The following is a 27557-nucleotide window of genomic DNA, read 5'->3' on the forward strand; positions in this document are numbered from 1 at the left end:
ATCTAACAGGAATCTTTTCCCCTTCTCGAACAGCTCTTTCTACATTATACTTTACTCGTTTCCAATTATCAACATCTAATGTTCCTTCTTCGGGGAACCAAGGATGCCATTCCCTAAATACATTAATACACATTTCTATGTCAGAAGAAGAAATATTTACACCATAAGCAGCAAGTAAATGTTTAAGCATATGTCCCATCACCCTGTAATTAAAAGTACTTACCTTAATATCCCTTCCTGAATTCAACAATGCAGGGTCCCTGTTCGGGCGCCTATTGTCAATGTCTAGTGCGTTGGGATGCCTGGGTAAGGGTCATGAAATCACCAGGACACAGGGGATGCAGAGTGCAAACAGCAATTGCCACTGCATGCTGTTATTTATTGATAGTAGATATTTAAACACAAGCAAGGATGATCTTTGCCAAGATTTAGTCAGAAGACATTCACACAAAAAATTTCAACAGATACATTTTTACTTAACCTATGAGACAATGTCTTGGTATATTATTATCTAAACTATTTTAGAGCAAGCTCAAACCACTTCTCTAATCTCAGGAAAATGTTTGACCAGCTGTTCATCTATGTTTAAGCAAGCAGAAGAGCTAGTTCCTCAGCTCCCAGGAATCTGTGACATGTGTTGTGAGATAGGGAGAGAGAACATTTTCCCTCTCTAGCCCGGCATGCCAAGAGCTTTCCTAATACTCAAACACAGTCCTCAGATAATCCTGAGGCTGGAGTCTGCATCATTCTGCCTCTTCAACATAGACCTTGAGTCTTCACAGCAGGGCTTGAACTTGGGTGCTGTCCCTGTGCTCTTCAGCTCAAGGTGAGTGCTCTACCGCTTGAGACATAGCACCGCTTGTACTTTTCTGGTTGTTTATTGGAAATAAGAATCTCATGGAATTTCCTGTCTGGGCTGGGATTGAACTGTGATCCTCTGATCTCAGCCTCCTGAGCAGCTAGGACTATAGGAGCGAACCACCACCGCCTATCTATATTTATATCTGATATTTGTTAGTGGAACAAAGGTTACAGAAACTATTGTTCTTACCACGAAAGGGTTCACATTGACAGGTATTATTACAAGAAGCAAAATAATAAATATTCACAGTGGCACAAAAATCCCTTAGGTGCCTAACAAGACAGCACATTTTTCTAGACACTGCATGTGGTGTGAACAATTTGCAAACAAAGGGACCATAGAAGATATTGGACCCTACACAAAACTGACAATTGCATAAACCCAGTTCTCTATGACAGATTTAGCAAGGCCTGTCTTGGAAATTCTTGTTAGGGATATAAGGAAAAATTTATAGTTCAGTTGTTACTACAGAACTCTTTTAAAACCTGTCACTCAGACATTAACTCTATTTAACATAGTCCCTTTTGTTCTAACATATTTTTTTGGCTCAGGAAACTCTTTTGTTTGTGAAAACTTGGCTGTTCCCAAAATAGACATGGGTTTTTTAATCTTTTTGAAATTGCTGTTTGCATAGAGTTCTATGAGATGATCTTCTCTTTGACATATCATAGGAATAAACTTACTCTGATTCAAACCTGGACAGCAGCCAGCTTGTTCTCTCCCCTAGAAAACCATCCGTGTAGACTTCTTTACATGTAAACAGACCCTCATTTATTTGCAAAAGTCTGTCAGTGAGTCAAACCTCATTCACCCAAGTGAGGTGAATTCCTCTCCCATGCTTCCTTTACATTAAAAATGGTAAGAACTGTTTAACAATGTGCATACTTCTTATTGTGAATTGTGACTCCTATTTTCCATAATGTGAATCAAGCAGAGGAATCAGTTTAAGATGTGAAAGAGATTTTCAAAGTGTCTTTGGCCTTGAAAATTGTTCTGGATGTGAATTTTTGGAGAAATATCCCTTTTCAAAGACCAAGGACTGATTTTTTTTTATATTGTGCTGGTACTGGGGTTCGAACTCGTGGCCTTGAGCTCTATCTGTGTAAGGTCCATTCCTACATGGAGAGCAGACTCTACCCTCATCGAAGCAAAGTGTCCGCCCAGTACCTGCATTACCTAGGCAACTGGCACACCTGTAAGAGATCACAGTTGCATCTGCTGAGGTCACATCTGAATTTGATGTTGCCACGCCTTTCTCCACCCATATCCTAGATAAGGCCTAGCCCAAGCCCTGATGCCCTCTTTCCCAGGTCTTTCCCAGGTCTTTCCCAGGCCTTTCCCAGATGCATGGATGGCCAACATGGCCTGGTGCCAGCCTGAATGATGAATAAACCTACCCCTTCCATGAATAACACCTGTGTGGTGTGGTTCTTACTCGACCTCTATTTATAAACCTAACAATCTGGACTTTAATTCTCAATGTTTACTCTATACCACCTGAGCCACACTTCACTTCTTCCTTTTACCACAAGTGAAGAAAAGGATCTCTTAGGTTTAACTACTTGGAATAGCTTTGAATTGCAATTGTCAAACTTGAACCTACCTAGTATCTAGCTGTAAGCCACTGGTGTTCTGCAAGAACTCACTTCTTAAGAATAAATATTCACGGGGATGGGAAGGCAGCTCAGTGGTAGGACACGTGACTTGCATGCATGAGGCCCTCATGAGGTTCGATTCCTCAGCACCACATAAATAGAAAAAAAAGCTGGAAGTGGTGCTGTAGTTCAAGTGGTAGAGTGCTAGCCTTGAGCTGAAGAGCTGAGGAAAAGCACCCAGGCCCAGAGTTCAGGCCCATGATCAGACTCCAAAGAGGAGAAAACATATTTGTTCAATTACTTATGAGTTGTCAGATAAACCAAATCACGAGCTACTGGAAGAGAAACAGAGAGAAGATAGAGATGAATATGGAGGAGAGACACAAAGAAAGAAGGCAAGGGAGGGTAAATGAGAGGAGGGGAGGGGAAGGGAGGAGAGTAGAGGAGGGAGGACCTGAGTAGAATTGTCTGCTCCTCACTAAGGTATTGTTGAACAAACAGTGGCTTTGCATTTATGTAGCCAAAGCTTTCTATTTTTGGTAGTAGTAAGCTGAGATATAAAATATCAATTTACTTGTAATCACCTGTTAATGTGCTTACCCTTGTACGATGGAAGCCACATTTAGGTTACTGTTACAGGGAAGGCAAGAGTACACAGTTTAAATGATTCTGAGAAACAATAATTGATGTGCCAGGAATGCTCCCTTGCCCAAACATTACTCTTGTTCCCTGCTCCAGTTTTCTTCTAAACAAGAATAGCAGAAACAGAGGAAGAAGGAGATATCTGAGTAATGATCATCTTTCTGTTTACCCTCATCCGTTTACCCTCATCCACTCAAACAATAAAGCCAAAGGAGACTTAACCTGAACTAGTGGTGGAATGGAGGGGGGAGTTCAGTGTAACTTAATGTGAAAGTTTTAAAATAATTGGGACACCATTTAAAATATTGAAAGAAAACTTTTTAAATTATTAATAAAAAGTTACTAGTAATTTATTGAAAATTTAGAAGACTACACGGCTTACTACATAGTGAAATCTTCATAATTAAAGCGTACTCCTGCTTCTATCATCAGAAATTGAAAATCGTCCCTAAACTTCCAATACTAGGTAAATTACCCTCGATATTCACTTTAAACTGTTTGGATATAATGCAGAAAACATGACTTTAAATTTAGATTGTTGAAGTGATAAGTGATGGAAATTCATGATGGATAGCATAATGTTGAGAGCATGGAAATTATTTTCCTTCCATCTTCAGAGTGTAGAGAAGAGAAAAGCTCTATTGGATGGCCCTGAAGGTCCAATTATAAATTTAGGACAGAAGGTGAATAGGAAAGGAGACCTATCAGCCATTCAAAGATTAGAAATATGGAGAAATATCCTCATTTATGTAGGTCAAAGATGGACGTGAAGATGTGGCAAGTCCAAAGTCAAACGCCAAAGGCAGAGATATTTAACAAAATACCATGAATTTGAAATAAGTCTTAAGTAAGGATCTGTGCTTAAAGGGAGTAGGACAGATGAATGGAGAGGGAAATGATGGACTAATACAGTCATATCACTCAATGTACATATGTGAGAATATAGGTAGAAAACATGAAGGGATAGGTGGGGTTGGGGTAAGTGAAGGAAGAAAAGTGGAAAGGTTGACAATGATTCAGATGTATTGTACATTGAAATGTACATACCCTCTATTCCACACTGATATGGCGAAACCCCATTGCACAACTAGCTAAAGATTAAAAAAAAATTGTCTTTAATAGTAAGAGACCAGAAGCATAGACCATTAGAGATAAATGACAGGATAGCACTGACATATTATTCAGGCTTGTGCTCTTTTCAATATACAAAATTTAATTAGTGTCAAGTCTGCTGCAAAGGCAAATTTTATTTTGCCAATTCTTTTTGCAAATTGCTTAAAATATAGAGAACCAAATTCCAATACCACTTCACTTCCAATAAAAAAATTATAGACCTTTAGGTTTCTCACTTGTCTCTAAAAGTCTTAATGTAATGAATTGGCACTAATTTCATCCCACATTTAAATTTACATTTTAAATCACTACAGTCTTTTAAAATCCTCTCACTCGGGCACAGGTATGGATAGATAACTGATGTGGACAGAATCAGAATATGTTCAGAAGGCATGCTTACCTAGTTTTTCTCTGCTGGACCATAGATTACAGACTGTGCTAATTGGAAAAAGTTAGCCTTCCCAGGTTTTCTGCACATAAACACTCCATCTACATTTTGTTATTAGAGGATTATTCAAGATTAGCTATATGGAGATTGATAATGACTGAGCATGATAGAAAGTTGAGGGTAAACCATCTACACTTCAGTGAGTTTCTGACTTGTATTTCACAAAGTGTTATGAAAGCTATCCATGAGAAATCTAGCAGCTGCATTTCTAAAAAGTCCTTGGGTTGTTATCCTTTCTGATAATTAAAGTATTTCTACTTGGAGTTTCATACTATTCAATGATGCTGTATTAGCTCTTTGTTACATTTTGCAGACCGGTCTTAGTGATGAAATTTGTGCTTTTCAAAATTGCTCTCCCAATTCCATCCACAAAATGCAGAAAAAAATTATCTGCAAAAATTTGTATCTGTTGATAGTGCATATACTTTCATTTTTCATTACAAACATAGCATATAATAAAAATTTTCATAGCAATTACACTGCACGAGGTTGTGGGCAGATTCTACTGTAAATGATATATTTTGTTTATGTAGAGAATTTGAGTATCCAAAATTTTAATATGCCTGAGGTCCTAAAACCAATACCTTCCTGATATTGAGTGACAAATACAACTTCTTATAAGTACAGAAATTTTCCTTGTATCTTTTTAATATATATTTTTTATTGTAAAGATAGAGTACACAGGGGTTACAGTTACATAAGTAAGGTAATGAGTACATTTCTTTTTCTTTTCTTGATTGTTGGTCATGGGGCTTGAAATTTGTCCTGAGCCCTTTCCCTCAGCTCTTCGGCTCAAGGATAGCACTCTACCACTTGAGCTACAAAATTACCGGTTTTCTGGTGGTTTATTGGAGATAAAAGTTTCACGGACTTTCCTGCCCAGGCTGGCTTGGAACGGCGATCCTCAGATCTCCACATCCTGAGTAGCTACGATTAAAGGCGTGAGTCACTGGTGCCTGGCATGAGTACATTTCTCACTGAGCAATTTTACCCTATCCTTTTCCCCCCTACTATCCCTTCTCTTCATACCTCCCCAACTTATCCCTCGACCTGCTTTCTGAAAGACTGTCTTGTACATCTCATTGTTAAAACGGGTCAACCTGTATTTTTTCCTTGTATCTTAAACGAAGAAATGCTTGCTTGATTTATGCTTATTCTGTGTGTAGACACACTTAAAAACACTCGCCAAGTCCAAGAGCACATAAATGAAACACACTTCATTTTTTGTCAGTAGGTATAGTTGTGTCCTACACATTTATTGACAGCTTACAAATTATTCCCAAACTTTAATACATTTAAAATAATTCATTTCTTTTTCTTATTTTCTTGGCCAGGAATTCAGCAACACCTCAGTCAGCATTTCTCTCACAGGACTTTTCACATGGGTTCGTTAAATGTTGACCTGAGCTTCAGTCTTCTGAGGACTCACTCATCTGCTTAGGAATTGATGCTGGCTGTTGGAAAAGAGCTCAAGGAAGGATGCCATTTAAAGCCTTATAAGTTTATTCTTTACCAGGATATTCTCCTGCTGCTTTGGTTGTTGAGAAGCATTCCAGGAGAGCAGGGAGACACCATATGATCTTTGCATACTGAGATTTCCAAGTTAATTGCTATCACTTGTATGGCATTTTGCAATTCGAATTTGTCAAAACCTACCAGTTTTAAGAGATGAGAGCAGTGGTAAAAGAACTCTTAGAGACAAATACATATTCAAAATATTAGGTTCCAAGTATTCCATTTAAGGCATATTCAACAACTAGTGAAAATTGTGTTGGCTGTAACTATGTATCTTTCTCCATCTGTGCATGTGTACATGTCTATATGTATGTGTGTATAGTAATATACATGTGTATATATAAGGGCATATACACAAATATATGCATATATAAATAAATATACATATATAAATATATGTGCATATGTATCAGTGTTCAATAAATTAATTTATAGTTTCCAGCACATTGTCATTCTCACAAAGTGTACATGATAAACTGCTGTGATGGGTATCCTTCATACGCACTTCCCCCAATACTTTGTTTTTCTTTTTTTTTTTTTATTGTAAAAATACTGTACAGAGGGGTTACAATTACATGGGCAGATAATGAGTACATTTCTTATCAAGCATTGTAGCCTCCTCCTTTGATTCCCCTTCCCATCCCTATCCAACCTCCCTCCGCCCCCACCACCGAAAACTCCACACCCCCACACCAAAGATATAAAGTTCGTTTTTGACATAACGAATTGTACTTCTCATTGTTGCAATGGGTCCACCAGTATCCACATTTAAACGACATGATTTTCCTTCCCCACCACAAATTATACCGACATCAAATGCAGTGAAAGCAGGGGTTATACTGTGGGGGAGGGACATACAAAGCAACAAAGAAATTATCTTATAAATGTGTTAGAAACAATCGCCTGAAAGAAAAAAAATTGAATACATATCTTAGGGTTCATTTTCCTAACATCAACTTATCTGACCTTTTCTGCTTGACTCAGACATATACTAGATGTTGCCAATAAGGGAAACCATGGGACCTATGTTTCATTGGGCCTGACTTACTTTACTTAATATGATTTTTTCCAAGCCTTTCCATTTCCTAACAAACGGGGCAATGTCATTCTTTCAGATGGAGGCATAGAATTCCAATGTGTATATATACCACATTTTCTTGATCCATTCCTCTACTGAGGGGCATCTGGGTTAGTTCCATATGTTAGCTATAGTAAATAGTGCTGCAATAAACATAGTCATGCTCGTAGCTTTAGTGTGGTTTTGTTTGTAAACATCTGGGAAAATGCCCAAAAGTGGGATTGCTGGATCTTAGGGGAGCTCTATGTGAAGCCTTTTGAGGAACATCCATAGTGCTTACCAAAGTAGTTGAACAAGTTTACATTCCCACCAACAAGGCAGTAAGGTTCCCTTCTGTCCACATCCCCTCCAGCATCTGTTGTTATTAGAGTTCTTGATTTTTGCCATTCTAACTGGGGTGAGTTGGTATCTTAAAGTTGTTTTAATTTGCATTTCTTTTATGGCTCGGGAGGTTGAGCATTTCTTCATGTGTCTATTGTCCATCCTTCTTTCTTCTTCAGAGAAGTTTCTCTTTAAGTCTTTAGCCCAGTTATTTATTGGACAGTTGTATTTTTGAAGATTTGTTGTTGGGGGATTTAATTTTTTGAGTTCCAAGTATATTTTAGATATGAGACCCTTATCCATTGTATGGCTAGTGAAGACATTCTCCCAGTCCTTGGGCTTTCTATTAATCATGCTAGCTATGTCCTTTGCCATGGAGAAGCTCTGCAACTTCATGCAATCCCATTTGTCCACCTGTCTTTGATTTGTTGTGTTTCTGGGTCTCTATTAAGAAAATTTTGGCCAGCGCCAAGGAGACCTAGGGTTTCTACTATTCCATCCTGTAATGTTTTCATAGTGTCTGCTTTGACTCCGAGGTCTTTTATCCATTTGGAGTTAAATCTTGTGCGGGGTGATATATAAGGATCTAGATTGAGTTTTCTATAAGTAGCTAACCAATTTTGTCAGCACCATTTACTGTAGAGGCTGTCTTTCTTCCATTCTATTTTTTAGCTCCCTTATCGAAGATTAGATTGCTATAGGTCTGTACGTTCATTTCTGGGTTTCAATTCTATTCCATTGGTCCTGAGGTCTGTTCTTGTGCCAGTATCAAGCTCTTTTGATTACTATGGCTTTATAGTAGAGTTTGACATTTGGTATTGCTATTCCTCCAGCAATGTTTTTCTGTTGAGGTTCGTTTTTGCTATTTGGGGACTTTTATTGTTCCATATGAATTTTTGGATTGCCTCTTCTATTTCCTTGAAGAATGAGGTTGGAATTTTGATAAGTATCGCATTGTTTGTAGATAGCCTTGGGAAGTATTGCCATTTTCACGATGTTGATCTTTCCAACACAGGAGCATGGGAGTTTTTGCAACTTTCTACATTCTGTTTTGATTTCCTTCATCAAGTTCTTAAAGTTTTCATCATAGAGATCCTTCACCTCTTTAGTTAATTCCTAGGTATTTTATTTTGGGGGGGCTATTACGAATGGAATTGCTTTCCTAATTTCAGCCACACTTTTCTCATTGTTGGCATACAGAAAAGGCATTGATTTTGGAGGGTTAATTTTATACCTTGATACTTTGCCAAAGTTTTGAATCAGCTTGAGTAATTTGGGAGTGGAGTCTATGGGATTCTTTAAATACAAGATCATATCATCTGCAAGGAGGGAGAGTTTTATTTCTTCTTTCCCTATTTGGATCCCCTTTATGTTTGCATCTTGTCTTATTGCTGTAGCTAGCCATTCTAATACTGAGTTGAAGAGAAGTGGAGAGAGTGGACATCCTTGTCTCCTTCCTGAGTTAAGTGGAAATGGCTTTAGTTTTTCACCATACAGTATAATGCTGAGTGAAGATTTGTCATATACTGCCTTTATGGTACTGAGGAATGTTCCATGGATTCCTAATTTTTCCAATACCTTCATCATAAAGGGGTGTTAGATCTTGGGAAATGCTTTTTCAATATCTATTGAGAGAACCATATGGTTCATATCCTTGCTCCTGTTGATGTGATGAATTATATTAATTGAATTGTGTGTATTGAACCAACTTTGCATCCCTGACATGAATACTGTTTGATCGTGGTGTATGATTTTTTTGGATGAATTGTTGAAGTCGATTAGCCAAATTTTGTTGAGAAGATTTGCATCAATGTTCATCAAAAAATGGGACTATAGTTCTCTTTCTTTGATGAGTCCCTGCCTTGTTTTGGGACGAGGGTTATCATGGCTTCATAGAATGTGTTCAGTAATGAACTTTCTCTTTAAATTTCATTGAAGAGTTGGAGGAGTATTGGTGTGAGCTCTGCTATGAAGGACTTGTAGAATTCTGCTGTAAAACCATCTGGTTCTGCCCTTTTCTTAGATGAGAAGTCTCATATTGCTGTTTCTATTTCCATGCTTGATATGGGCCAGTTAAAATGGTTTAACTCATCTTGGTTTAGTTTTGGCATGTCAATATGCAAGGAAAAGTTCCCTTTTTGCCAAGTTCTCAAACTTATTAGCATAAAGTTTTGAGAATTATTCCCTTATAATGTTCTGAATCTTGGTTGTTGCAGTGGTGGTGTTTCCATTCTAAACTCTGAGTTTATTTATTAGGGTGTATTCTCCCCTTTTTCTGATAAGCTTTGCTAAGGGTCTGTCAATTTTGTTAATTTTTCCTAAGAACCAACTCTTTGTTTTGTTGATTCTTTCTACAGTTTTTTTTGGATTATAATTCATTTAATTCTGATTTAATTTTAATCATTTCTATCCAGCTACTGGATTGGGGTTTATCTTGCTGCTCTTTTTCAAGGATTTTCACATGTGTCATTAAATTGTTGGTTTCAGATCTCTCCAATTTGTTGATGTAGGAGCTCAGAGCTATAAACTTGCCTCTGAGTACTGCCTTTGCTGTGTCCCAGAGGAGCTGGTGATTTGTGTGCTCATTTTTGTTGAATAGCATGAACATTTGGATTTCTTTCTAATCTTTTCCATGACCCACTCATGAATCAGCAGTGTGTTTTTCAGCCTCCATGTGTTACCTGACTTTCATTGGTGATTTTTGATGTTGAGTTCTAATTGAATTCCCTTGTGGTCTGAAAGAATGCAAGGCATAATTTCAATGTTTCTGAATTTGGACAAGTTTGCTTTGTGGCCTATAATGTGGTCTATTTTAGAAAATGTTCCATGTGCTGCTGAGAAAAACGTGTATTCTTAATGTGCCTGGCGAAATATTCGGTGGATGTCTGGTAAATCAAGTTGATCCAGGCAGTTGTTTATATCTGTAGTTTCTCTGTAGAGTTTTTGCCGAGTTGATATATCTAATGGGGAGAGTGGTGTTTTAAAATCCCCAAAAATTTATGTCTTTGGATATATGTGGGATTTGAGAGAAAGTAGTGTTTCTTGGATAAATTTGGGTTCTCCATTGTTTGGCGAATAGATATTTAGAATTGTCATATATTCTTGAAGGCGAGATCCCTTAATTAGTATGTAGCGACGTTCTTAATCTCTTCTCATGAATTTTAATTTGAAGTCTATTTTACCTGATATTAGGATTGCAACTCCCGCCTGTTTTGGGGGGCCTTTTGTTGGTAGATTTTGTTGCAGACTTTAACATTGAAAATGTGTTTGTTTTTATGGAAAAGTTGTGACTCCTGAAGGCAGCAGATAGACGGATCTTACATTTTATTCCAACTAGACAGTCTATGTGGCTTAATTGGAGAGTTAAGTCCGTTAATGTTGAGAGATAGGACTGAGAGGTATTTGGGAGTTCCTGGCATATGATCTACCTTCTTGGGTGCTGCAGCTCCTGGGTTCCTGCTATGGTTCTTGGATTCTCAGTATGGGTTTGGTTTCTTGGCGTTTGTTGTGGTATTTTTTGTTTTCTATATGTAGGACATCTTTAAGAATCTTTTGTAGCCCTAGTTTCGTGGAGGAATACTGTTTGTTTTTCTTTTCTATTTAAGGTTTTTATTTGGCCTTCAGTTATGAAGGAGAGTTTAGCTGGGTATAGTATTCTTGATTGATAGTTGTTTGTCTTTAGGGCATGGAATATATCATTCCAGGCTCTTCTTGCTTTGATTGTCTCTGCTGAGAAATCTGCAGTGATTCTAATTGTTTTCCCTTTATAGGTGATTAATCTTTACTCCTTGACAGTTTAAGGATCTTTTCCTTGGTCTGAATTGATCCTGTGTGGATTAAAATGTGACAGTAGGATGTCCTATTCTCGTCTGGTCTATTTGGAGTTCTAAAAACTTCTTGTACATAAATAGGCCTATCTTTTTGCATGTTTGGGAAGTTCTCTTCTAGGATCCTGTTAAACAAATTTCCTAGACCATTAACTTCTGTTTCTAGGTGCTCCTCTAAACCCATTATCTTCGGATTAGGCCTTCTGATGGTGTCTTCCAAGTGTTGAATAGATCTATCATATTTCTTGGACTTGTCTTAGATGGTTGTATGTTCTTTCTCTATAATATCTAGGCTGTCTTCAATCCCCAAGATATGACCTTCTGCATGGTCTAACCTGCTGTCAAGACTTTCTACTTTTTTTTTTCTTTTTCCTTCTAATTAGTCAGCTTTGATTGCTTCAAATTCTTTGTTGGAGCTTTGTTTTAGATCTTGTATGAACTTCTTTACTTCCTTAATTTGGTGTTCAGTGTTTTTTTTTCTCAAATCAATTAGTTAATTAGTTATGGTTTCCTTGGGCTCCCATTCCTTCTGTTGCTTTCCATTCAGCATTCCCTTTGCAGTCTCCCTGACTTCTTTTAACTTTATCTTTATGGATTCCATGAATGCCTTTAGCGATCTTTGTGTATTCTCATCCTGCTCTCTCATTTCCTGTATTACTCTTTGCTTAGCTTCCTCACATTCACACCATTCCTTTAGTTCTCTTTGAGTGTTCTCAGCCTGTTCACGCCATTCCTGCCTTTCTCTTTGAGTATTTTCATGCTGCTTACGCAAATACTGTATCAGTTTTTGTGTAGCTTCCTCATGCTCATGATATTCCTGTATTAACCTTTGGTTTAACACCTATCTCTCCCTATCACGCCCTACAGAGTCCATTGTATGTTTTCAATCTTTTCATTTACCATGTTTGCCAGCCTTGTTTGTAGAGCCATTTGGGAACTCTCCTCTGGATTTTTCATTATCTGTTCTGTCCCCTGATTATCATGAGTGGGAATTGAGATACTCGGACTTGCCAGTTTTCTTATGTTTTTCCGGTTTATTCTGCCCATTTGGGATTAAAGTAACAGCAGTTTTGTGCTAGAACATTATCTTAAGGCAAGTATCAACCAAAGTCTGTAGTTGCATATTCAAAAGTCTGCAGATACAATCTAGTTCAACAGATATATCTATTCAACATCAAACAGCTATATATTAATGGGCTACAAACCACAAAAAAATTGGCAAACCAGAAATTATGAGCTTTAGGGAGAAATGTGGTAAAAATAGGAATAAAGAGATGTGGGAATGCACACGGAGAGTTAAATTAACTAAGTCCTAATCTCAAAGCAGGAAATAGGTTGGATAGGATGAAATTAGAGAGAGAGAGAAAAAAAGAAGAAAGAGTAAGGGAAAAAAGAGACAAGAAAAAATAGAAAAGTAAAAATTAAAAATTGCAATGCTTAAAAATTATGCAGATGAAAATGAAATATTCAGAGAAGAGCGTGGATATAATGAGAGAAGGGGAGGGATATAAGGAGATGTGAGAAACTACAAAATAAAAATTCTTAAAATATTATATAGGTATAAAGAGGTAGTACTGCTATTAAGGAGTTTAAGTCTAAGAGGTTTTGAAATGAGTAATAAATTTGTGGATTAAGTGTGTACACAATGTGAGATAAGGTCTAATAATCGAATAAGGGTATATATGAGGATGTGCAGAACAGCAATTAAGTCACATAAAGGTGAATGTAAGAGAGGAAAATGTGAAAAGAATAAGCAAGAAAGAAAAAAGATCAGAAGTTCAGTAGAGCTAAATAAAAAACAAAAAAATTAAAAAAATATTTAAAGGAAAAAAAAAGGAAGAAAAAAGCACACACACATATACCCCTAAAATAAAAATTATAAGGGGAAGAAAAAAAAGTTACTAGAAGACAGTTTTTTTTCAAAAAAGGTAAAAATTAAAAATATTTTAAAAATTTAGAAAAAAAATTTTTATAAAAGGTACAAAAAAAAATTTTATTTAATTTTTTTGGGTGGGGTTGGAAAATCCTGTCTCTCTTGTGTTCATAATCAACCTCTTGTTGGAGTCTCTGGTCTGTTTGCGGGGTTTGATTTTCCTGTGGCTTGGTTGGTTTCTTAAGTCAGTTGGTTTGAGCAGGCAGAAAAATGCTCTGCTTTACCCAGGATTTTGTGATCCTCCTCCCAGGCTAGTTCAATGGGAGACAGGTCTGCATTGAGTATCACAAAAGAGGGAGATGGATGTTTCCTCATGTTTGGAGATGCTGTGATGAGCCTAGGTTCTGGGTAGAGTTGAGGCCTTTCAGCAAACTGTAGCTTTCCCCTGAGAGGCTAGATTGTGAGAGACTCACAGAGCCCAGCCTGGAGCCACACTCAGAGTTTATGTTTATTGAAGTTCAATTGGTTGTCCAGGCTCCTAAAGGGAGGGCCAACCTCTGGCTCTGATTACCTAGTGAAGAAAGCCATTCCTGGGGCTGGTGGCCCGAGCTGGGTTACTTTTCACTGTGTGAAGCTGAGTCTGGCAGGTCAGTTTAGATTCTTGTGACCTACTAAATGACTGTAGTTTTCTTGCAAGACCTATGTTGGATTTAGCAGCTCAGCCGAACTTTTCAGTATCAAAGATGGAGATCTCCGGTAGTGGGGGGGAGGGGTGGCCTTCCATCCTCTGTTCCCTGAGAAGGAGTGAGGACATCAGGCTTCTACTCACTCCCAGTCTTGGTTCCTGTGTCGTTTCTGGTCTGCGAACTGCAGGATGAAGATGTCTGCTCCTTGTCGGTTCTTTCTGGTGTTGAGTAGAATCCGCTCACCCGCTTTATCTGGCTCCTTCTTCCTGAAACTGTGTGTTTCATGTATGGCGGCTAAGGCCACCGCCGCTACTGCTGCTGCCTCAGTGGCCACTGTTGGCAAGAGCTCAGATCACCTTGCCTGGATTTTCCCTCTCTGGCCTAACTCTCTGTCCTGTGATGGCACACTTGGTGTGATTCTCTGGCTTTGGACTGTTCACTGGAACTCTAAAACGGCTTTCTATGTGAGAGCTTGCTTAGTCTCCAGCTTCTCCTCTGCATCTTCCCAGAACTCTCCCCCCATTAACTTGTTTTTCATCCCTGTGAACAACTTCGTTCTACTTTCCATATGATAGCTTTGTTTTCACTACATGTAGTTACTTATTGATAATCAAAAAAAAAAAGGTGGTAGAAGAAAAAAGAAGTTTTAGGTCACAAGTTATTGTATCTTATCTGTTCCAATGATTCCTATGAGATAAAATTGATAATAGTAGTGAAAGTGAAAAGGAATTCCTAGATCTGTTGTTTTGCCATTTAAAATGGCAAAGAATAATATCACGTCACTTTTATAATTCTTAAAGAATGCAAGGGAAACTCTTTGTCCCTATCATGTTCCCACAAAACCACTGGATCCTGAAGGATAATAGTAGAACAGCAGAAATTATAAGTAGCAGAAATGGAGCATGAAAGAGAAAGGGAGAAAATGAGAGAGAGTGAAAGATAGAGGGAAATATCATAATACTGAAAGTGCATAACAGATAAACAAAAGCTGTATGAGAATATTCATACTGCTATCTTTAAACTCTACATGTACATTTGAAGGTATTTGATGTATGATAACACATCAACATAAAATATAAAATGATTTTGATAAAAAATGACTCAGAAGAAATAATAAATGCAAAAGCAATTTTCACAGAAGCAAAATCTCAGAGATATTTCATGACTTTGAAAAGGATTAAGTGGCTGAAGTTAGTATAAATTTAGAAGTATGCCAATTCACAAAAAATATAAAATGATATTAATATATTTCATTATATAACCCAAAGCACAAAGCAAATGTTGTTTAGATGATTTTTTTAAAACACATTATCTCAGGAGCTGGGAAGGTGGCTCAGGGGAGAATGCTTGTCTTGCATGCATGAGGCCCTGGGTTTGATTCCTCAGCAACACAAAAGTAGAGAAAGACAGACGTGGTGATGTGGCTCAAGTGATAGCGCTAGCATTGAGCTGAGGGACAGTACCCAGGCCCCAGATTTCAAGCCCCATGACCAACAAATCAATATAAAAAACAAAACAAAACAAAACATAGACTCTCACTTTTGTGGCCTCAACTCTGTAATACCACTGCTTCAGCTTAGTGCTAAGATTTTAGGTGTGGACATTTATCATCCCTCCTGATTCAGACTGTACTTGATAATTTTTTAATAAATATTTTGTTCTTTATTTTCCTCTTTGTAAATTTACATGCACCTATAAAAAATGGCTTGGCCATCCCAGTAACCTTCTCAAAGAACCTCTTGATGACGACTTACAAAAAGTTGTATTATATTAAAACAAGGGAAAAATGCTACAAATAAGAAAACTAATAATTAAATACTAATATTTAATAAAATAAAAAACAATTATTAGTGTTTTAAGTATTTGAAGTGTACTACAAATTAGATTTGACTATTTTCTCATATTCATGTACATTTAACACTGGCTAAGATTTTGATGTTGAACAAGAGTTTTATAGGCTATGAGTAGTCTTTAAATTTGCCCACTAAGATTACTTTTTATGAATCATCTCATCTACTCTTTTTTATATGGCTTATCTCATCATTTGTTCCTCACTAACTTATGAAGTAATGTAAGGAAACCCTAAAGTTTTAACAGAAACTGTGTAGTTTGCAAAGTCTTAACTCTTCACTCTGCTTCTATACAAAAAACTTTGCAACTTCTCATTAGTAATGATTCTATAAACTCTGAAATTTACATACTTAGTAGCATACATCTGCTACCATAAATCTTAAATACTTTATTTTAAGACCTGCCAAACCATCCTAATTTTGGCATATATAAGCAAATTCTCAAATTTAAATACATTTAAAACATTAAAACTTTTAACAAACCTGGACACTTGCTGCAGTGTTCATTATGACAGGTGCCTAGTATAGAATAATTGAATTCCTCCTCCCACACATCTCAAACAACAATTATCTGGAATTATTTAATTTTTGACATGTCAATCTTGACTTTATTCTTAAATGTGTGCTTATGTAAGAAATACATGGTTCTAAAACTTCATGAAAATTCCTTTGAACTTACTTTTTTGAATTGTCCAGTTTAAGAAAATCAGTTGCACTTTATATATAAAAAATGTTTTGTGCTCAATTCGGTAGCACATACACTAAAATTGGAACATTACAGAGAAGATTACCATGGCCCTGCACAAGGTTGACATGCAAATTCGTGAAGTGTTCCAGATGCTGTAGAGGATGTGGCCACAAGGGAACCCTACTGTATTCTTGGTGGGAGTGTAAACTTTGGAAAGTATGGAGGGTCCTCAAAAAACTCCATAAAAACCTCCACTATGACCCAGCAATCCCACTTTTGTGGATTTACGCAAATGATCACAAACAAGACCATACTAAAACTACCAACATAACTATGTTTACTGCAGCATTATTTACAATAGCTATGATACGGAGCCCACCCCGATGGCCCTCAGTAGATGAATGGATGAAGGAAATGTGGTATATATACAAAATGAAATTCTATGCCTCCATCAGAAACAATGACATCACCCAATTTGTTAGGAATTGGAAAGACTTAGAAAAAAATTCATTAAGTGAAGTAAGCTAAGTCCAAAGAAACATACATCCCATGGTTTCCATTATTTTCAAAAACTAATACATGTCTGGGATAAGCAGAAAAGGTGAAAAGCTACGTGCATATGACCAGATAATATGATATTAAGGGAAATGAACCCCAAGATAGGGACACATGTGGTTTTATCTTTCTTACTATTGTTTCTAACATACTTATAATGTGCAATGGGATATTTTTTGTTTCTTTGTATGTTTCTCTCCCACACTATAACCCCTGTTTTCACTGTATTTGAAGTTGGTGCCCCTACATCCTATGAATACGTTTCTCTCATTTGGGGAGGGGAAGGGAAATAAAAAAAATGCTTAAATAGGGATACAGGTTGACCCATTGTAACAATGAGATGCACAAGATATTCTGTTGAAAATTGACCTTTACAATTTAGGCAGGGAAAGGGGGAGGGAAATGTATTTGTGGAGTTGGGAGGGTAGGGATGATGGGGGGGAACTAAAGAGGAGGTAACAATGAATGTTAGGAATTGCACTCATTACTTGCTCATGTAAATGTGACACCCTGTACAGTATTTTAACAATTAAAAAAAGTATAAAAATTTTCCGAGATGGAAGAGTTATTTCCTCTATTTTACCCATATAATATCATTAACAAAGAAATTAATGCAGAACACTGATTTGATGTTATTTTGAATAAATGTGTGGGTGTGGGTGTGGGTGTGTGCGCGCATACCCGCACATGTACACACTCCCATGCTTGTGTATCAGCATGCTCAGAGTTTGAAATCAGGGCTTCTAGGTCTTGCTAGGCCTTTTCTCTCTAGATTAGTGAGCACTATATGAGCTACATCTCCATTCCTAACTCTTTCCTAGTTCATTATAAGTTTTGAAAAATAATTTCATGAATTTATTTTGCCCTGATTGGCTTCCAACTGTTATCCACAGATCTCAGGCTACTGAGTAGATATCTACAGTAGATAGGATTACAGGTGTGACCAGCCAGCACAAGGCTTTCAGAATAATTTTAAAAGTAGAAGAAAATTACTTCTCGGGGGCGCGTTTGATCATCTCCTACATTTAAAGCATTTTGGAGTGAATGTCTGTGAATTTATTTCGTTTTGGGATTCTTAAAAGACAGTACGTGAAGCTACTTAAAATTTTAGTACTTTTTTAAAAAGGCTATTGGAGCTGTGGGACAGAAGAAATTTTATTATCTTTGGACCTCAATTTATAAGCTCAGCTCTGTGCAGGATAACCCAATATCACCAACACAGTCTGTGTTGAGGATAAACTGTAACAGAAAACAATCACCATGGGCATTAACTGTTATGCTATTTTTTCTTGGACAACATGAATATTGAATTGAGAGTGTAGGAGAATGGAGATTTTACCTACTTTTTGTGTATTGCTGAAAAACTTTTGGAAACATTAACTTATTTCTTGCTTACTCTTTATCTTTGGACCATGCACTTAGTGAATTTAATTACAATTTTTCCCAACACTAAAATGATAATAACATTAGCATTATAGAAAATGTTACCTTAAGAATTTTGAGAAATAAAACTTGTGAAATACTTAACATAAACTTCTATGAATGAGCTTTGAGTTTAGCCAGCAGGTTTTTAAATACTAAATAGAATGCAATAAGTATTACAGAAACCATTAGAGATAGTGAGCATCCAGAAGTAATGTTATCTATTTACCATGCTCTGTTTCCAAGGAAGCCAGTTGGATAATTTCTCATGCTGTAAATCAAACTGGTTATCTTATGTCTTTGTAGTGTAAAAATATCAAGGACAGAATAATGAAGGAATGTTTTAGACTGAGTTGAAGTCCATATGAAAATGTGCAAGGATTCAGGAGGAACTGTTGTAACAATGAGAAGTACAAATTGTCATGTCAAAAATGAGCTTTAGAATGTCGGTGGGGGGGCGGGGGGGAAGGATTGGGGGGGAGGGGGGAGGCTGGGAAGGGAGGTGAAGGATAAACAAAGGAGGAGGCTGAAATGCTTGGTAAGATATGTATGCATTATCCTGCCCATGTAATTGTAACCCCTCTGTACAGTATGTTCACAAATAAAATAAAATATAAATAAATAAAAAATAAAATAAAATGTGCAAAACTGATAAAACATAAAAGTATCTGAGCAGGGGCTGGGAAGGTGGCTCAGTGGTAGAGGGCTTGCCTTGCATGTCTGAGACCCTGGTTTGATTCTACAGCACCACATAAGCAAAAAGAAAAAAAAAGCCGGAAGTGGCGCTGTGGCTCAAGTGGTAGAGTGCTAGCCTTGAACTGAGGAGCTGAGGGACAGTGCCCAGACCCAGCGTTCAGGCTAACAACCGGATCCCCCCCTTCAAAAAAAACAATTCTTTCTCAGAAAAGTCGACACAAAGCACAAACTGAAATTAATAATAAAGTACCTGAGCAGTATATTGTGTTTTACATCATTTCAGTTACATTGCAAAAATAAGGAATACCTAGAAGAATGAATTCTCTATTTGATATTATATCATAGGTCTTTAGGAGAATGAACTCTTTCCTAATTCTTGTAGAGGCAATATCAAATGAGAGGAACTGTATTTTTTTCTTTGCTTCTTTACATTTATTCTTCAATTTGATATCTGAACTACATGAGACTGAAAGAATCTAAGGGAAATTAGACACGCTTTGGAAGAACAATCATCATAAAATAAATAAAATACATATAGTCTTATAAAAGGTCTAACTAAATTGAGTTATATAGTCTCAAGTGTAAACAGAAAATGATTTAAGTAATATCATGTAATTGAAAAATGAAAAATGTTAGTAATTGCTTAATTTTTTTCTTTCTAAAACCTTGAATTAATTATTGATTTTGGATAGATAGATCAAAGATGAGATTAACAAGAAATTATTAAAAATGGACAAAAGTTCTGAATAGACATGTTTTCCAATAGCTTTACAATTGCCAGTGGCTTTACAAAGTTATGTTTAATACCACTTCTATGCTGGCATAATGCTTTCTGAACAGAAGTCATTAGAGAAATAAAATTCATAATTAATATATTACTTCATAACTATTATACTCATTAAAAAATTAGAGTAACCTGGTGTGGTGGTAAAGGCTTGTAATTCCAAGCATTTCAGAGGTTGGAGTAAGGGGATTTGAGTCTAAGGTCAGTCTAGGGTACTACAAATAGTAAAAACCTGCCCTTTCAAAAATCTCAGAAGGTAATAATGTTGGTGAGAGTGTAGAAAAAAGGAAATTTTCTACACTCTTCGTCAAAATACAGGATAGTATTCTCATTGTAGAAAGTAGTATGCAGTTTTCTAAGAAATGCAAACTTGAAATATCATCTGATCCACCGATCATGTGATTATTTCTCTGTGGGTAACTGATAAATATATCTGTACATCATTATTATTCACATTATTCACAACAACAGCCAAGATAAAAATCAAAGTTAAGTGTTCAAGTACAGACTAATAAAGCACCTGTGGTGCATGCACAAATATAATTTTCTGTTTCATACTTAAAATAGCAAGAGATTTCTCCCATTAGCCACAACTTACAATAACCTAAAAGATGTATTCAAATCAAGAAAAATATTGTCTTCTGATCTTTGTAAAACAACACACACACACACACACACACACACACACACACACACACACACACACACACACACACCAACCTCAAACATTTAGAGAGAATTTTTTTTAAAGTAAAGCAAAGTGGAATTGCTGGGGCATTTAGGTCACAGTGTAGAAGAGAGTAGATATACAGGTTGACCAAGTATAGATTTGTAATGTACAACATGAGGAGACAGGGGACAACACTGGCCTTACATAGGAATGAAGATAAGTAAGTAAGAGTTGTTCTTCCTCATAGGGGTTGCTATTTCAGTTGTTCTCCCTTCAGTAATGGATAAGATGAACATAATTCTTTAAGTATAACTGCCTGTTGCCCCATTTGTCAGGAAATGAAAAGACTTGAAAAAAATTATATTACGTGAAATAACCTAGGCACAAAGAAACATAGGTCCTATGGTTTCTCTTATTTGTAATAACTAGTGTATATCTGAAACAAGCAGAAATGGTCAGATAAGTTGATTTTAGGCAAAAAGTACCCCAAGATAAGAACTCGTTTTTTTTAATCTTTCTGGCTATTGTTTCTAACATATTTATAAGGTATTTCTGTGTAGCTTTTTATGTCCCACCCCCACGGTATAACCCCTGTTTCCACTGTATTTGATGTAGGTATAATTTGTGGAGGGGAAGGAAAAAAATGCTTAAATAGGGATACAGGTGGACCAATTGAAACCATAAGATGTACAAGACGTTATGTCAAAAAACGAACTTTACAGCTTTGGCACGGGTTGGGGGGAGTGATAGGAAGGAATGGCAAGGGGAAACAAAGGAGGAATCAACAACGCTTGATAAGAAATGTACTCATTACCTTGCCCATGTAATTGTAGCCACCCTGTATGGCATTTATATAAAAAATATTAAGAAGATACATTATATTACACCTGATACATACTTCACTTTATTGCTTAAATAAATGTTAGGCCTCCTCACAAAAAGGAAATAATAACAAACAATATTGCAATAATGTATGCTCAACATAGAACAAAATGTCAAATTAAAATACATGAAATTTTCCTTGATGAAAACTAATTATTACAAATAAGAGAAACCTTGAGACCTATGTTCCTTTAAGTCTGGTTTACTTCAGTTAATATGATTTGTTCCAAGACCTTCCATTTCCTTACAGATAAGGTGGTATCATTGTTTTCTATGTATGTGTATTTGTGTATGTGTGTGTCACATTTTCTTGATCCATTCATCTACTGAGAGGCATATGAGTTGATTCCATATCTTTGCTATGGAAAATAATACTGTGATAAACATTATTGTGCTGGTAGCTTCAATATGGTCTTGTTTGTGGTCATATGATTAAATGCCCAGAAATGTGATTATTGGGTAAAAAGGTGAACTTTATTGTGCACATCGTGTATAATCTTATTAGATGAGCAGAATAACTCAATAGCTATGTACATATGACCGTATAAGGTGATTCCAAATGAAATGAACTCCAAGATATGTTCTTTGTTGTTGTTATTCTTAATGTACTACGTGATTTCTTTTCATCCTTTTGTGTTTTCCCCACCAATGGTTTATCCCCTGTAGTCATCGTATTTGATTTTGATACCCTGGGTATTAAAACTAGGGAACTAGGGAACTAGGGACAGGAAAGGGAAAAAATAAAATGGTGAGACAAAGGGCAAAGGGGGAACCTATGCAACAATGGTACTCACAAGACAATATGTTGGAAATGTTCCTGGAGGGGTTGTTGGGAATGAAGAGGGAGAGACATTGGAGAAGGGGTAAAAAAGTTAGAAAAGAAATAAATCGATTACCTTACTTATCTAACTATAACCCCTCTGTACATTACCATGACTATAAAATTTAAATAAAAATAAAATGTATGAGATCAGCAATACAGGAGATAGGAGTTTGGGAAGTACTGTAGTATAGTAGAATAGAACTGCTGTGGAGAGCAGTAATTTGACTTTACCATAGGAAGTAATAAACTTGCATACAGATTTACAGCCTAATGTCAGTCACTGAAAAGGAAAACAAAATGCACAATCACAAACCAATAGAGATGAAATAGAAAACTAAAAAATTAAGGTGAAGAGATGACTTGGACCAACAATAACAAATGACACAATTAGAAAACAAATAACCTGGTAAGTATAAAAAATATTACCCATAATTCTATTAAATGTTGTTTACATCATAATTTGTTAGAAATATAATTCAAATCACAGTTTAATAGTATCTCATTTTAATAGTAGGTTACTTATTATTGATTTCTTAATATTCAATGTTAAATATATAATTTTAATTTCAGCATCAATAGAAAAGAAGAAAGTGAAACTAATTTTAATAATATATTTTGTGAATTGTAAAATTGACAAGAATTAGAATTTTAACAAATAGTATGGCATTATTGTTTCATTTCTGTAAATTAATATAATAATTCCAAATGTATTTTACACTTAGCAATTACCTTAACATCAAATAAATTATTGCACATGACTCTTGATATTAGGTGGAATGGTTCAGAATTGTGGTAAAAATTCACCACACTTTACATGAGGGTATGTCTCCTCTCATCTAGCTTATATTCTAGAAATTTGATTTCTACATGCATGTTAAATTCTTGTCTAGGTGAGAGCTGTACAATTATATGCAATTATAGACAGGAGTAGTATTTCAGATGATACTTAAAAGTCATATTCATTAATTAAATTTTATTATTTTGTACCAAATAAATATTTATAGAGAGACAATTTCTGAGTAGATGATTGTGTATCTGTGCCAGATTATACATATTAAGGCTTATTTTATATTTCTGACATTTTTTCTAAGGTTAGATTGAATTTTCCATAAGAGGATAAGTGTATTATATTGGATATATAAAAGTAAACTTAATGTTTATTCCATAAATCCTTTGCCACTTGTCTAACCCCAATATAAATTATGCATGTGTTTGAAGTAATGAAAATAACAACAGATATAAGCCAAATCAATTTGTCTGTAGTGGACAAGTATTTTCACCTTTATTTTGATAGTTGATCCTCTTTTATATTACAGAACATTCTTGGGAAAATGTGCTCCAGGCTGGCCACAACTGCAGAATATTATGGTTTGATCTATCATAAGAGAAGGAAGGAAAGAGAACCTTCTTTCCAAAATTTTGTTCCCAGGGATGTGATCTGTTTTATGGTGGTGAGTTGGAAATGAACATTTTTCATAGTCAAACTTGAAAAGCCAACTTGATAGACCATTTCTGTAAGTTGTTACAGAGGATTATTCCTGGATTTCCAAGGATGGCAGATGGCCTCATTTTGAGACAATTAAAACAGGAATTTCATCAGCTGTTTTTGTATGTTTAGGAGAAAAACCCATAGACTCTAGGCCAGTGGATCACTGGGGCCTAGAGAAGCTAATACATCAAAGAGTAATCCTAGACCTCTAAAAACAAAACAAACAAACAAAAAACTCCAGTAAGCACTGCCAGTCAAGGCTGCTATCACAGCCTACATGAAGTCAGGTAAAAAACAGAAGCTGAGAATAAATTAGATGATAAATAAGATATTTTTGATGAGGCAGACTGAAATTAGACTCCAGAGAGTGGGTCAGAAAGACTGATCAGTCTAAAATTGGTCACACAAAGATTGGAAAATATTATTCCTTGTAGAACACATACATCATAGAAGTCCTGTGCATGAAAGAACAAGACAGCAGACCACATTCCATAAATGCGCATTTTCTTAGACATCAGCTTAATGAATTGTCCATGGAAATCTTTGAATTCTTAAATATTTGACCACATGTGGGAGAAGGCCAATTGCTGAAGAAAAAAATATCATCACTCAGGAGTTTCAATATCATATTAGGAAGTAATAAAGCACAGATTTGTAATAGAGAAAACAATTATTCCAAATGAGGGTTTCATTTGTTTTGATGTAAATGTTCTTGATTTAGGTGCTAGCAATTACCATACAATTGATCCAGTCCCACAGCTGAGTTGATATTGACTGCAGTATTCTCACATGAAAGAAAAGAGAAAATTTAAAATGTCTGATGAAATGATTCAAGGATGAAGTGTTCTAATAGTGATCTGAGGTTTAGACACAGGTGAACAGGTAGATTTTCTTTTATAAAAGTCTCCCATTTTTAGCCTGATGCCAGAGGCTCACAGCTGTAATCCTAGCTACTAAACAAGCTGAGATCTGAGGACTGCTGTTCAAAGCCAGCCTGGGATAGAAAGTCCCTCAGACTCTTATCTCCATTTAAATGGCACTGTGGCTGAAGAGGTAGAGCCCTTACCTTGAGTTGAAGAGCTCAGGGACATTGCCCAACCCCAGATTTCAAGCCCCTAAAACAACAACAACAACAAAAATCTCCCTTTTCTTGTACTGCTTACATCTTTTCCTAACATTCAATAAAGAAGCCATTTTATCACCCACTACATTTAAGTCGTATCGTAGCTGCTGCAAATAGAATGATTTGGTATCTGATGTCAAAAGATTCATATTTAGGGCTGGGAAGGTGTTTAAATGGTAGAGGGCTTACCTTATATGCATGAGGCCCTAGGTTGGATTACTCAGCACCACATAAGTAAAAAGAAAAAAGCTGGAAGTGGGGCTGTGTCTCAAGTAGTAGAGCACTAGCCTTCAGCTGAAGAGCTGAGGGACAGTGCTTAGGCCCAGAGTTCAGGCCCCATGACCAGACACCCCCCCAAAAAAAAGGTTCCTATTTGGGGAAAAATTACCAGCAGTGGTAACTTGTTTTCCAGTCCTTAAACTCTGGGTCGGGGCCCTGAACATAGTTATGCTGGTGGTTTTCATGTGAGCTTGCTTGGTATTTATTGGATTACTGCCCAATACAGGAATTACTGGGTCTTAAGGGAGATCTACATTTAATCATTTGAGGAATGTCCTTACTGCATTCCTGAGTGGTTGAACAAGTTTAATTTCCCACCAACAGTGTAATAGAGTTCCCATTTGGCTACATCCTTGTCAGCATTCGCTATTATCAGTGTTCTTGATAATGGCCATTCTATCTGGGGCAATGTAGAATCTGTCATGTACTTGTAGATTTGTAGGCACCTTCTAGCTACCATAAATGAATGAATCTATGAAAACTATATTGCTCTGAGTGTGCATACCTTTCTTTAATATAATTTTTCCAAGCCTTTCATTTTCCTTAAGATTGGTGAAAAGTCATCCTTTCTGATTGGTGAATACAATTCCATTGTATGTGTATGTGTGTGTGTGTGTGTGTGTGTGTGTGTGTGTGTGTGTGTGTGTGTGTGTGTGTGTGTGTGTGTGAGTGAGTGTGTGTGTGTGTGTTTGTGTGTAAATTGACTACAGGCCCATGAGTTCATTTCTAAGCCTTTGGTTTCATCTGTAATTTTGTAATTTCTTATTACATTCAGATTGCTTTCTATACTGCATTGAAGAATATTGTTGGGATTTTAATGGGTATGGCATTGTCAATTGTTTGGGGGCAGTATTGCAGTTTTCACAATGTTTATTCTTCCAACCAGGAGCATTGGAAGACTTCCCATTTCCTTGAATCTCCTTAAATTTCCTATTTTAGTGTTTTAAAGTTTTCACAGCAGAGGTCTTTCACATTTTAAGTTAAATTTATTAATTCTTAGTTTTGTTGTTGTTTTGTTTTGTATAGATTTCATTTGATTTTGAGGCTAATACATATATGGTTGTTTTTGGATTTCAGCGTGGATCTTCCCATCGTTGGCAACACAGAAAAACTACTGATTCTTGTGGGTTTTATACTCTGCTACATTGCTGAAGGTTATCATCAGCTTTACTAATGTGGGGGGGGGTGAAGCTATAGTGTCCTTTAAGCACAGGATCATTTCATCTGTAAAAAGGGATAGTTTTAATTCTTCCTTATTTGGATCTCTGTTAGGTTTTTCTTTTGCCTATTGCTCTTGCTAGAAAGTCCACTACTATATTGAAGAATAGAGAGAGTGGACATCCTTTTCTCATTCCTGATTTTATATCTTCATGCTTCCACCATTAGGTACACGCTTATTATCTCTTTGTCATATACATACCTTGTATTATATTTAAGAAAGTTCCATGCATTCCTAGCTTCTCAGACCTTTAATCATAAAGGGTTATTGGAGCTTGTTAAAAGCTATTTCTACATCCATATATATGATCATGTGGTTCTTTTCCCTGCTTCTATTGATGGTGTGTGTTATGTTTATTGACAAGTCTATTGAATCCAATTGTATCCTAGGATGAATACTGTTTGATCATAGCATATGACTTTTTTGTTAGTTGCTGAAATTGGTTGTTGAGAAATTTATTGAGAAGTTTGCATCAATGCTTATCAAGGAGTTGGGCTCATAGTTCTCTTTCTTTGATGAGTCCCTATCGATTTGGGAAGAGTCTAATTCTAGCTTCATAGAATGTGTTTAATAATTCCATTTCCATTTCTATTCCATTGAAGAGTTAAATCTGAGTAATGTAAGTTCTTTTCAGCCCTTAATTTCATGGTAAATCCATTGAGTACTAGATTTTTCTGGTATGGGAAATTGTTTATTGACATTTAATTTTCATTACTTCTTATGTATCACGCCTTGGCTCAGTTCGAGGATAGGAAAGCATCAATTTCTCCAGGATTCTCCAGGTGATTGGCATACAGTTTTCAAATTACATTCTTAAAATATTCTCACTTTTCCTTATTTATGTTGTGATGTCTCATTTTTTCTCTAGTTTTCTCTATTTGGGTGAGTTCTCTTATTGGTTGTTCAGTATTTTTTGTTATGAAGGTGATATTCAGAGGGGTGCATTACACTTACATAAGTAATGAGTACATTTTTTTAACAGTGCTACTGCTTCCGCATTTTTTTCCTGCTTCGACCAACCCTGACATTCCATTCCTCCAAAGTTGTAAACTTCATTTCTAACATAGTGTCTACTGTATATCACTGTTGCTTTGGTTAATCTTTGTCCCACCATTTC

The 27557-nt window shown here is 36.2% G+C and overlaps 1 non-coding gene across 1 annotated transcript; it reads left to right on the forward strand.

Moving 5' to 3' along the window:
• Positions 1-16547: 16547 nt before the first annotated feature.
• LOC138831424 (U6 spliceosomal RNA) lies at positions 16548-16653 on the forward strand. The gene has a single exon (XR_011373285.1). It is a non-coding gene; the product is annotated as a U6 spliceosomal RNA (small nuclear RNA).
• The last annotated feature ends 10904 nt before the right edge of the window (positions 16654-27557 follow it).

The sequence above is a fragment of the Dipodomys merriami genome, unplaced genomic scaffold (genome assembly GCF_024711535.1).
Source record: "Dipodomys merriami isolate MVZ:Mamm:240054 unplaced genomic scaffold, mDipMer1.0.p SCAF_195, whole genome shotgun sequence".
Taxonomy (NCBI): Eukaryota; Metazoa; Chordata; class Mammalia; order Rodentia; family Heteromyidae; genus Dipodomys; species Dipodomys merriami.